Source organism: Chironomus tepperi, unplaced genomic scaffold (genome assembly GCF_022539635.2).
Source record: "Chironomus tepperi strain 1889 unplaced genomic scaffold, CSIRO-AGI_Ctep_v1 contig_445, whole genome shotgun sequence".
Lineage (NCBI taxonomy): Eukaryota > Metazoa > Arthropoda > Insecta > Diptera > Chironomidae > Chironomus > Chironomus tepperi.
This window is the reverse complement of record NW_027226567.1, coordinates 127,440-139,326: the sequence shown is the minus strand read 5'-3', so window position 1 is coordinate 139,326 and position 11,887 is coordinate 127,440. Positions and strand designations below refer to the sequence as shown.

General features: G+C 31.4%; 1 protein-coding gene across 1 annotated transcript in view; it reads left to right on the top strand.

Annotated features, from left to right (window-relative positions):
* The first annotated feature begins 7,487 nt into the window (after positions 1–7,487).
* LOC139098210 (cell adhesion molecule DSCAML1-like) overlaps positions 7,488–11,887 on the top strand; it is a 51,334-nt gene continuing 46,934 nt past the window's right edge. Inside the window, exon 1 of the mRNA XM_070650340.1 lies at positions 7,488–8,072. The gene's annotated coding sequence lies outside the window, so the exon portion shown is untranslated. The remainder of the gene's footprint in view (positions 8,073–11,887) is intronic.

Below are 11,887 nucleotides of genomic sequence, written 5' to 3'. Positions count from 1 at the left end.
GATACGTGGCTCGATCGCCAGCTGTGTATTCATCGAAACCAAGGAACACTTGATCTTTGGTCAGCTTCTGAGTTAGACATCTGCTTCCCCAATCCCTCAAAGCTAGGGTAAGTATGTGGGTTTTTAAAATTAGCTTTTGATACACTCAGCAGATGCAGCTCAATGATAAAGTTCATCAAATAAAAGTCTTTCAAGTTATCCTCTTGCTTAATTCAAGCTCATAACTCAAACACAGTATGTTCACAATCCTTGAAGTACTCTCAAGTTCCTCAATCATTAAGTGCATTTGCAATAAGTTTTCCGTCTTTACATTTGCACAGTTACATAGAAATAAGAAGCTCTTGTCGTTATGTGCAAATATTTTTATTAATTTTTTTGTGTGTGTGCTGTGATGCATTCAATTCACTCTTACTTTAAGTCTTGCTTATTTTCCACTCATTTATTTTATTTTAATTTTAAGTGCAGACAGAAGGAAAAATAGCAAAATCCTTTTATTTTACAGTGCAGAAAAATAAACGGGAAAGAACAAGAAAAAATGCTTTTTTTTTAAGAAAATAATTACAGCAATTATATGCAGGAAATGAAAGCACAAAAATTAAGAAAAAAGAGGATAGAATGAAAATAGAGAATGAAATAAAATTTAGTCAAAAGCATAGAAAAAAATGCAGGAAGGACATAGAAATATTTCAGAAAGACACTTTAATTATTTTAAAATGCAAGAATGGAGATGAATTTATTTAGAGGCAAAGAATTTTAAGGATTTTCTTGTTAGATAGGAATGTGACAAAAGGCAAGCTTCAGTTTATTTGTCAGGGATCTTAATCTAATCGTTTTAATTTGTATAATTCAATTGAGAGCTCTATAGAGTTGGGATTTGAGGATTACAGTTTTAAATTGATTAAGGATTCACTTGGGATTGAATATAAATGGCTTTAAAATTAGGCTGACGTCAGGAAAGTTGCGATCTGCATTTGTTGAAAGCAGACCTCGAAGTCCACTCGGATTTGGTATAGAAAAGTCTTCCGCAATTGGAGTCAACTCGACTCAACTTCTTGTTGTGCTCGAGTTGAAAGTTTGTCCACAAGGTAGACAAGTGGAGCACATGATTAGAATCAAGTGGTGTCCTTATTGCAGTGGTAGCCATTTGACAGCCTCCTCATTGCTACCGTATAAACTGCACGTCCAAATGTGTCGATCGAGAATATTAAGCATTTAGTTTACAAATGGAAGCTATGAGCTCTGTTTCCAGGGCATGTGTTTCAAAAAGGAACATGTAAGCAATTTCCCATTTCGTGTTTCGAACCTGTGATCACTGAGACGGTTTTGCAATAACTAGACACCGATGTACAAAACCATTCCGCCACTGAGCCGCTTCAACTCTTTTTGATAAAGTTGTTTCCTAAATCACAGCGCTGATCACTAATGACCCACCCCTTCACTCATTCTTCCGGGTAGCAACAGAACAACTTAAATTAAATCGTTTTTAAAAAACGCATTTTTAACAAATTTATTCTCACCTAATACTCAATACACTCCAAATTCAACATACTGTTCATGCCTATATCCTCTCTAAACAACCCAATAAACTCCTCATGAATAAATTAATTAACTCTATTTTATTCATGAAATAAGGTCACTAAGGAAGTACGCTCCATTAAAGAAAATTCAATAAAGTCATTCCATAATGAAGAGTAAGAAGTAAATTCCATCAAGAGCCAAAAAAAAGGGATGAAATTGTCAAAACAGAACATTTTAATTTTCCATTTTCCTTTAAAAGAAAAATTATTTTTCCTCTGTTATTTTAAGATGTGATGAAAATTTTCCATCACTTGAGAATCAACACATTTTCATCTGATGAGAAACAGAAGGAGCTCTTCAAAAAAATGACAGAAAATGAGGCTTTTGTTTAAGCTTTTTTCGTCTCCCATTTTAAAATTATTTTCCCCCTACTAAGGAAAATCTGTAAGCAACATTTTAAAAAAGCATTCAAAATCAGTAAAAGCAGAAAACGGAAAATCTTTTAAGAACATTGAAATGAAATTGAGTAAACAAACAGAATGTACAGATGAAAAAAATATGGAAAAGGAAAAAATATTTTTTCAATTGTATTTACTTGCCATTCTACCATGTGCTTTCATCACATCACATTGAGTGCTTGCTTGTGCTATGAATCAACATTGAAATTCAAAGCTTTGCTTATGTTTTAATTTCTCTCAATGTTATTGTAGAACTGCTTTTTATGTTGGAAAATGAGAGTTTTTTACATTTTGTCTTGTTATTGGATGCTTGTTTGTTTTTGTTGATATTCTGTATGCATGTACTGCATGTTTATTGAGTTCTTATGTTTGACATTTAAAATTTATCAAGGTTTTGTGTTTTCAAGAACAATCGTGTTCGTTTTTAGAAGATTTATCTTAAAGTTGAAGTTCTCATTCACAATATATATTAGGTTGAAGTATCCTTTAGATCTAATGATGATGACTAGTTCCTATTGAACCACTCCGAATCAAAGGAGGTTAATAAATCGATTGAACAGGTTTTCTGCTCCTTGTCAAAGCGCTTATTTCTGCTAGTTTATTTATTGTTCTGCTGATTCGATCTCTACTGCTGTCCGCCAGATGCTTATCCTACTGCCAAAACTCCGTTTGCCTTTTTCTGTATTGTAATGTCTGATTAATCCAGTGGTGGGATCATTTTAGTTCCAAAGCTCTAGAAAATGATTCGAGGTACACCAGAGATTTTTGACGAGCCAGTGTATCGTGACACTTAGGTTGCACAGCACTGGTTTAATGGTTCCTTCAAAGGTGACTGATCCGACACTTTTTCTATTTGACAATTTTGTTTGCAATAGCTAAGTCCTAGCCTGATTTCATACATAATTAGAGTTACTAATTATATTTGGATATTATATGCTACAGATCGTTCGTAGGCATCTGTAAATCATTAAGGTATGTAGAAACAAAATGCGCTATTAAACCAATAAACCTTCTATATTGCTTTCCTTACTTCCTCTATTATTTTGTTCAACAAATAAAATTTTCTCCAATTTTTTTTTTAATTTTACGTTTTTTTCATGTTGTTATTATTATTAAGTTCTGTTCCTGCCAACAATTTGCTGCTATTGCTGTTGTGAGAGAGAAAAATTTTAACCATGAATATTTCATAAATGAAAATTTTCCACTTTCATGAATTTCAATTAGGTTTCAAAGTGGTGAAAAAAGGAATAAGAAGATAATTTAAGTAATTTCTTTTAATTTCTTTCCATCTCTCTCTCCTTTCGTCATCATTTCATATTTTTGTAGTAAATATTTAAAGGCACAATGCTTATGAAAATGAACAATTTTCCACACAATTCATTCGAAGAAGTTTGAGTGAAAAAAAGTTGATTTTTTGTTCCTTATTATTATTGTTATTTCACATTTTTGTTGTTGCTTGCTTCTGTTGTGAGTCTTTCATATTCCTTCATTCCCTCCTTTCGTACAATTAAGTTTTAATTAGGTAATTAAAAATATTTTTAATTATATTTCCTTTTTTTTCCTATTTAAGGAAAAGGCATCAGCAACACACGAGACGATGAAAATGGAACAAGCATCAAAGGTGGCAATAGAGGCAATATGCTGTCACATTGTGGTTTCAATTCATGATGCTAATTCTAATTTTATATGATAATGTATGATATACATATGTAAATGAGAATTTTTATTTCATTACGTATATAGGCAGGCTGTGGGATATGAGGTGAGGAAGATTTCTTGAAAATATGGTAAATGTGACATTGAAAATTTTTAAAGGTTTGTGTTGCTGTGCTTGAATGTTGAGGTAATTCAAGGTCTACTACAATGTTTGTCCACAACGTATGTCTCTGGACTCTAGTGTGTCACAGAATAGAGCTCGAAGTCGACTCAAGCTTTATATGGAGCCGAATTGACTTGAGTGACTTTTCCATACTAAGCCCAAGTCGACTTGGAGCTCTACATATAATAAGCTCAAGTATGGACAAATGAAGAAGACTCTTGTGCATATTTGTGCAGCCAAACAGAAGCAGCTTCCATTTAGTGTTATTAAAAGAGGTTTAGCGAAGCCTTTCAAACTCCATTGCAGAGCCTTCTTCATTTGTTTCGCTGGGGATCTATAGCCCTTGTTCCCATTTTCTGTATCATTGACATCCTTAATCAAGCAAATCAACTTCAGTACTTCATTATTAATTTATGGATGCGATGGCAAACTGAAAAATTCAATAAATCTCCATGCCTTTATCGTGAAGTTAACATTCATATATGCATAATATTTACATAAATTAAGGAACGAGTGCACTTTTTTGATGATGATGTTGATGATGACAAGGATGACGTGCATGCAGATGTATTGTGGTTGATTTATAGCAAAAGAAGCTTTAATGTCTTTGTTTTTGTCCAATCAGAAAGGGGAACTGCAGCTTAAAGTGTAATAAAGACTTTAAAGGAATCGTGAATACTTGCAAATAAATTAAAATTTGTACATGCTGTGTCTTGAACCCACTGTTTGCTATCTGTTGTTTACTCACAGCACACAACTGCGCTCAATCCAACCAAACCTCAAATATTACAAATATTATTCTACTTTGACTAGTTTCAGTTCACTGATGAGCGAAATCATGCAATAATAATAAAAAAATATATGAAAAAGAACTGCTGGTATATGTGAGTAATAAAACCACATTTTCATTAATTATTTAATGAGCCACTGAGATATATAATTTTTGTTCACTGTCATGATTTATTGCAGCTCCTGCAATCCTTCACTGCCAATAAAATGCGATTTTTATATTTTTTCATTCCTTCACATAAAACAATTTTTTTTTGTTGTTGTTTTACTTCCACTTGCCGATAATAAAGGGCATAAACTGGTTCCCAGACAGTGGAGATATGAATATAGCGAACCGCCATAAATCAACATCAAAACCGCCAAACCATAAATTGATGAGATTTTTCATGCAATGCCGCAATTATCAGCATTTTGCTTTTTTTTACTATCTCCTATTTTACTATACTATATACTAAAGTGTATAAAGGATGAATATGAAAAAAATATTGTGAAAGTTTGTATGTGAATTGTGCGGGGAAATTATGTTTAGCGGTTTCTCTGTACAATAATTCCAATAGTGAATATAATGAGGATTTTATTGCAGACAGAAAGGATTTTTATTTATTTGAGGTATTAACTCTGATATTGGTTTCTGATGAAAAAGACCAAAGTTGTTTGTATTTCTGGATTAATATTAATATTGAAAAGTATTCATTAATTGTCTGGTGAACAGTTATGATCTGCTTTCAATGAAAAAGGAACATTTGAGAATAAATTGATGAAAAATTAATTTTAAATTGGAATTAAATCCTGGTGATTTTATCTGCATAAATATACGATTTAAGCAGTGCAAATTTTTATTGGCATTATTTTACAGAAATCTGCGATATTAATCCACGAAAGGTATTTAATGTTAAAGTGAGATGAAGTTAAATCCCGAAACATTCGTGAACATTCAGGAATAATGCTGAGAATGAGGTGTTGTGATTAATCGTTACTTGCTTACTGTAACTAACTTAAGTTGCAACAAAATGTTTTCCATCTGACGCTGTGACTGATTCTGTGGCTAGCTCCGTCACCTGGTTTGTACAAATTCTCTGTCTGTACGTCGAGCTGACATTCTTTCACCACTTTTCTGCACCATGTAGCTTTTAGAGCTCCAGGACGTCGTTTTTCTTGTGGATTTCAACCAAGGTTGAAATTGGATGTTATAAACTTGTGGTTATTAAGCATTGTGTGATTTATAGCTGACATAGAAACATAAAGAAACCACTTACCGATTCTCTAACCTGCTGCAAAATCGAAAATGCATAACAAGAAAACATAACATCTTAAGCAATTAAATCATCCAAAGAAATTAATCAGACAGATCATTCAGACACAAAATTTCTTACCACACACATCTCCTTTAATCTTCCTCAAAAAATTCTTCATCTCATGTTTCTCTCGGTTTAAAGGTCAAATGCTCAATCATCCATTCATCAAACCCATTTTATTGCTTTTTTTCTCTTCATTCTTTATCAAACATTCATGAATGAATGAATGAATGAAGGAATTATGAAAATCACGCAATTATTTACTGAATGATAAATTTTAATTAATTGATTACAGTGAAAATGAATAGCAATAAATAAATTTATTGGCAGTGTACCAATTACGTGTTTGTAGGTCATTACATAAAATGAAGTTTACATTTTTCATGTAGGTGGTAGACGGTTCCTTTTTTTCAATTGAATGTTGTGATTCTGGCATGATTCTTGAATGATTTGGATTGATTTTAATGTATTTTGAGGTTTGTAGCTTTAATTTCAGCCTGAAGAGATTGTCATGTTCATTAATGGCTGAATAATGGGAATTGATACATTGTTGTCCAGTCATTCAATTTCCATGCTTGAAGACTAAACCTAGGAGCGACTATTTAGCGATAATCTGTGAAAAACTTGAATTCCTATTCTCCATTTCTCTTTATAACACAATCTTTGCCTTAATTTATTTTTAATTCATCAAAAAGCATTACATCTCCATTTTAAACCAACATAAGTCACTATGTATCGTATTTCATAATTCACACATAGACATTTGTCTTTAATTCACACAAGCTCCCAGTACCGTTTTGCATCGTGGATGGTGGTTCAGTACAGTACGGTACACTATAGGTACACCATCAAGCCGGTACAACGGTACATCTGGTATGGCTAAAGTGGTATATTTGAACCGTACCAATGATAACGCCGTTGGTACGGTATAGTGGTACGAAATTGACCTCAGACTTAAGATTAATATTTTTCTAGCATATACCAACTTCCTTGCTGTTTAAATTCCATATCAAAAATATATAAATCCGTAATTTCCATAACGTTCAATAAAAATTCAATTCAAATTTCCTCAAATCTTCGTTATTTTTCTCCCTAAACTGCGCATCCTTTTCAACCATCCTGTACCTTCTCTCATCCATGTAAAATTCCTCTCACAATCCTCTCTCAACAGAAATATTTCCCATCATCACACAAAAATTCCCACACTCACCAGACGATGCAGCAATCATCAACATCAGTAAAATAATAATGCTTGTAGATCAAATTATTTTGAAATCTTCGAACTTCCAGTTCGCGCATGACACAAATTGGAAGTAAATATACTTCCACGATGTAAATAAAAAGCATTTTTACTCTCACAAAAAGTTTATTTTGCACCAACAAAGAATGACAACTTGACTGGGCGCGATATTGATGCTCTCAACATTTTTCCTCTCCGCCGCTCAAAAATCTCATTGCAAAAGCAAAAATAGTTGAATGGAATGAATATGAATGAATGGGAACTGATAACAGCGTGTAAGGAAAGGAGAAAAAAATAACTCGGGAGGCTTGTAAAAGAAAAATATTTTTTATGCATCAGTTCAACATAATCTTTCTTGTCTATCGCGCGGGTAGCTCCTGAGGAGCAGAAACGAATATAATATTATTTAAATGCTGAAGTTTATTATTACTTACGGATTTATTCATTAAGTTACATGCTGTGCGAAAGTAAAGTGTCATAAAAATAATACAGATTTTGTTCCTTAATTCTGTTGTGGATATGGATTTGTAAAGATGTTCAAAAAAGTAGGATAAAGTATAAATAAAGTTACAAAAACATTTAATGATAACCGTTAAAAACTTTCTTCATCATCCTATATCCCCATCATATATAAATGTGACATTATCGTGTGTTAGAATTGTTATATTTTTGTGTGTGATGTTCATATAATAAAATTATATTTCTACAGAAAATAACATATAGATGTTATGTGGTGTTATATGTGCTAAAAGAAAAAAGTTAATATAAAAAAGGCGACAAGGACAATAAGCGGCATAAGAAAAAGAAGGAAACAAAAGATTGAACATTAAATAAAATTTTATATGTTGAAAAAAAAAATAATAAGAGAGAAAATTATCAACGGCTTGAACGGGAAGTCAAATGTGTGTTTAAGTGCCAACAAAACAAAATCGATATCCTTAACTCTAAAATTGGTAATTTGATTTTTTTTTGTGTGTTTTCTTTTTTATTCACTGACCCGAGTGATGTATGTAATAAAATTTGGTGTTTGGAATTTTATTGGAGTGGATTATTGAGTGTCCCATCATGGAGATGTTGCTTACAGTTATGACTATATTTTTGGATTAACATTGATCAATTTATCGAAAAAATGGAAAATTTGATAAGTTTTAATTAAAAACTCTAACCATAAAAAATTTGAAATTTTAACGGTAATTTGGAATTCAAAATTTTGTAAATATCTTGAAATTTTAGAATTTTAACGATTATTTAAAATTAAATTTAGTTTTTTAAATTTTAAAATCTGAAATTTTTGAAATTTTTGAATTAAAGTTTTTTGAAAATTATTAAAATTTAACGATTTTTAGATTTCAAAATTTAACGTTTTTAAATTTTCAAAATTTAACGGTTTTTAAATTTTAAATTTAGTATTTTTTTAAATTACGACTCCATTATTATTAATGATTTGTAATAAAACCATGAACCAAAATTTGGACTCAATTAACAAAATTGTACCGAACATACCCAAAAGTTGCTTCCATAACCACCATAATGTTTACATCACTCGGGTCTTCATCATCAACCAAACCAATAGAAAATTATAAAAAGTTTACAAAGAAATAAAAAGATTAAGCATCACTTTATAGTGTGAAAATAACCAAAAAAAAAACAAGAACTTCACATTATAGTGGTCACAAATGTGTCAAGTACCGGAAAAATATGTGGATACATATAAAAATGTTATGAAAGGTTAAGGTCAATTGTGTGATGAAGGAAGCAACACAAAAATGTGTTAGAAAGAAAAAAATGTTCACATCCCCATCCCCATAATCATCAGTTGATATAACGCAGAAGTTCTTATAAATTGTTAACATAAATCTCATTGAATGGACTAACTGTCTATCTCCACCCATTTTCTCACCTTTTTTTCCATACGTTATGTTTGATTGAGATTGAGGTGAGAAAATGCACAAACTGCTCATTCATTTACCTGTATGTGAAGTGATGTGAACAAACAAATTTTACTGTATATATGAAGTAATATAGTGATGCTGATGGTAATCCAACTGTGTATGCATGTGATTCTTCCATCCACATGCCACAGTAATTTGTTTAAGCAGATACAGAGCTAAAAAGATAATATAAAGTTTCTCTCCGTTTGCCTCAAAAAAAAAACACATAATGAAATAGAGCACACAAAAGCTTGTTAGAAGCAAAATTGTAACGATGATTGCTAACAAATCAGATGATATGATATAAAGTTCATAGAATGGCTTTTGTTTGCAACGGATTGCTGTTATTAGGGGATTAAAAAAAATTATTATTTTTCATGTTGTCAGCTCCATATGAACTACATTTTACAAAGTTAATATCAACTATGGATGCTGTTCGATGAATTTTTTAAAAAGAATAGTTGAGAATGAATTTCAAGTTGAATGAGCACAGCAATGATAATGATGAGCATGATGCCAATTGAAATAATTTTGTTTTGGATTTTACATCCAACTGATTTTGAACTGACTATTCAAATGAGCTTAGATTCTTATGATTTTTTTTTCTCTTCTCAGCCTGAATTAGTTCATTCAAATGATCCCTATGTAGAGCACCCTTTGCTTAAATTGAAAATGTTTCAATAGCTTTGTTGTAATATACAATCACAACGTGACCTTTGGAACTCTTTTTTTGGTGTAGGATGACTATAGGGGAGGCTAAAAATTGACTTTTTAAAGTTAATGTAGCAAATAGCAAATGTAGCTGAATTAAAGAATTTTCAGGTTTGAATGATAAATTTGATAATAACCTAGAACACCGCTACGTCACCTGTATTTAAGTTATTACCTCAATTGCAAAATGGCTCCATGTCAGCTGATTTCGATCTATTTTTAGACACCAAGTTGTGTACCCCGAGCACTTTATATGCATTTTTAATTTAAATTATGCATTTTAATTTGTCTTCCAAAAAGCCATTAAGTTTTTTGACAGATCATTAAGTTTAATGAAGACAAATCAAGATCTAGATGCTCTACTTAAGATCCCAAAAAGTACACATTAGTATGACACCTGAGAGAATACTCTAGTATGTCCATAAATTTACAAAAATCATGTTATCTTATCGAGTAGACGTTTGCTGTGCCAGACAAATAATGGACTCATCCTCTTATCCGAACATATATTATTCATGAATTACAAAGAACTTAAGCTCAGATGGCATTTTTTATTTAGGTTGTTTTGTCATAGTCCGGTCTGACTGAGACTTTTTCTTGCTCAGACAGAAATTTTAATTAGAGCATTGCTGGGAAACTTTGTCTGAAGCAAATTGAATTATCCTGCACTTAATCATTAGTTTTTATATTCCAAGCAGCATGAAAATACAAATTAGAGCAGCTTGTTCCTTAAAATTCTCACCATATGGACATCCAATCTATCTTTGATAATTTCCAAAAGCTTTCATCTCTTCAGAAACTTTTTGATGTCTTTCCGGGTATATTAAGCATAAATTTACTTAAATAACTACAGACTCAAGGCCATCAAAGTTCCGCTTCCTGTTTTGTCGAAGAAACATTTTCAGTCTCTTATCTTATATCCTTGCTACATTTAGTTGACATTTTGCTCGAAGGACGTCGCCACTAAAGTTAATAAAAATTTCTAAATTGAGTGAAGTTTGAGATCAGGAAATGTCAATTGTAGCAAAGAAGCTGCTTCAAAACAATACAATAATAATTTTGCACTTACAGTCTGTAAACAAGAACACAATGATGAAGTCATTCATAGTGCTTCAAAGTTAAGTTGAATATGATTGTAATAATAGCATTATGTAGCTTCATATTTGAGTCACGATCTCAACCCTTGACATTGAACCAACATTTCTTTACCAAATTGATGAATCTATTTATATATAAAAGCTTGCAGCGACATAGCTTTATGTATGTAGGCAGATATTATCTTATAATGATACTAATGGCCATCTGATTCATGGGCTGAGATGACAACGATAGATTACTGCAGATTGTGTCGTATTTTTTTGATAATTGAAAACTTTTTTTGGCATGTCCAATGAATTCTAAATTATTCTGTCCAAAAAAAATCAATAATCTTCAATTTTCTTATCTAGCAAAAAGCTTCAATTTTCATCATCATGAATCTTTAATTTTGGAAACATCCTGATAAGCATTCAGAAAGTAAAATCCAAGTCTAAATTTAGTATGCTACAGTAAAAACTGACTGAATAATTACATAATAGGATAAGAGCGCTTAAACGACTCATAAAAAATTCATATCTCGTAATTTGTAAGGAAGAAAATATTTTTTTTGAAGGATTATCAACTGAATTTCTTTTCTGTGTTCTTCTCAATTTCTGTGCCTTCCTCTTGTCGATTTTTTATGCTCTTTTTATTTTCATCTTCTTTTCCTTAAGACATTCATCAAGCCTGATGAATTTAAGTTTTTAAAGTTAAGAGCTTGGTAGTCAGGCATAAAATTCAGTTAACTGTCGTAAAACCCAATGAAATTTATCAAAATATATAAAAAAAAATACGAAGCACATGAAATTATTCATGCAACCAAAAAAGTGGCTAGTAAAGTATCGTGGATGGAATGAATGTAAGTAGAATTTTATGGTTGGGAAATTATTTAACTTGCTTAATGACTTGAAATGTGAATTTGAAATGAAATATGATAGATGAAGTAAATCCTGGTTTTATTTAAAGAGGCAAGCGATGGACTATTTGTAGTTGATGTTAAAAGCAATTGTTTGATAAACCGTTTAAGTTTAGCAAGAATCTTACTCAAA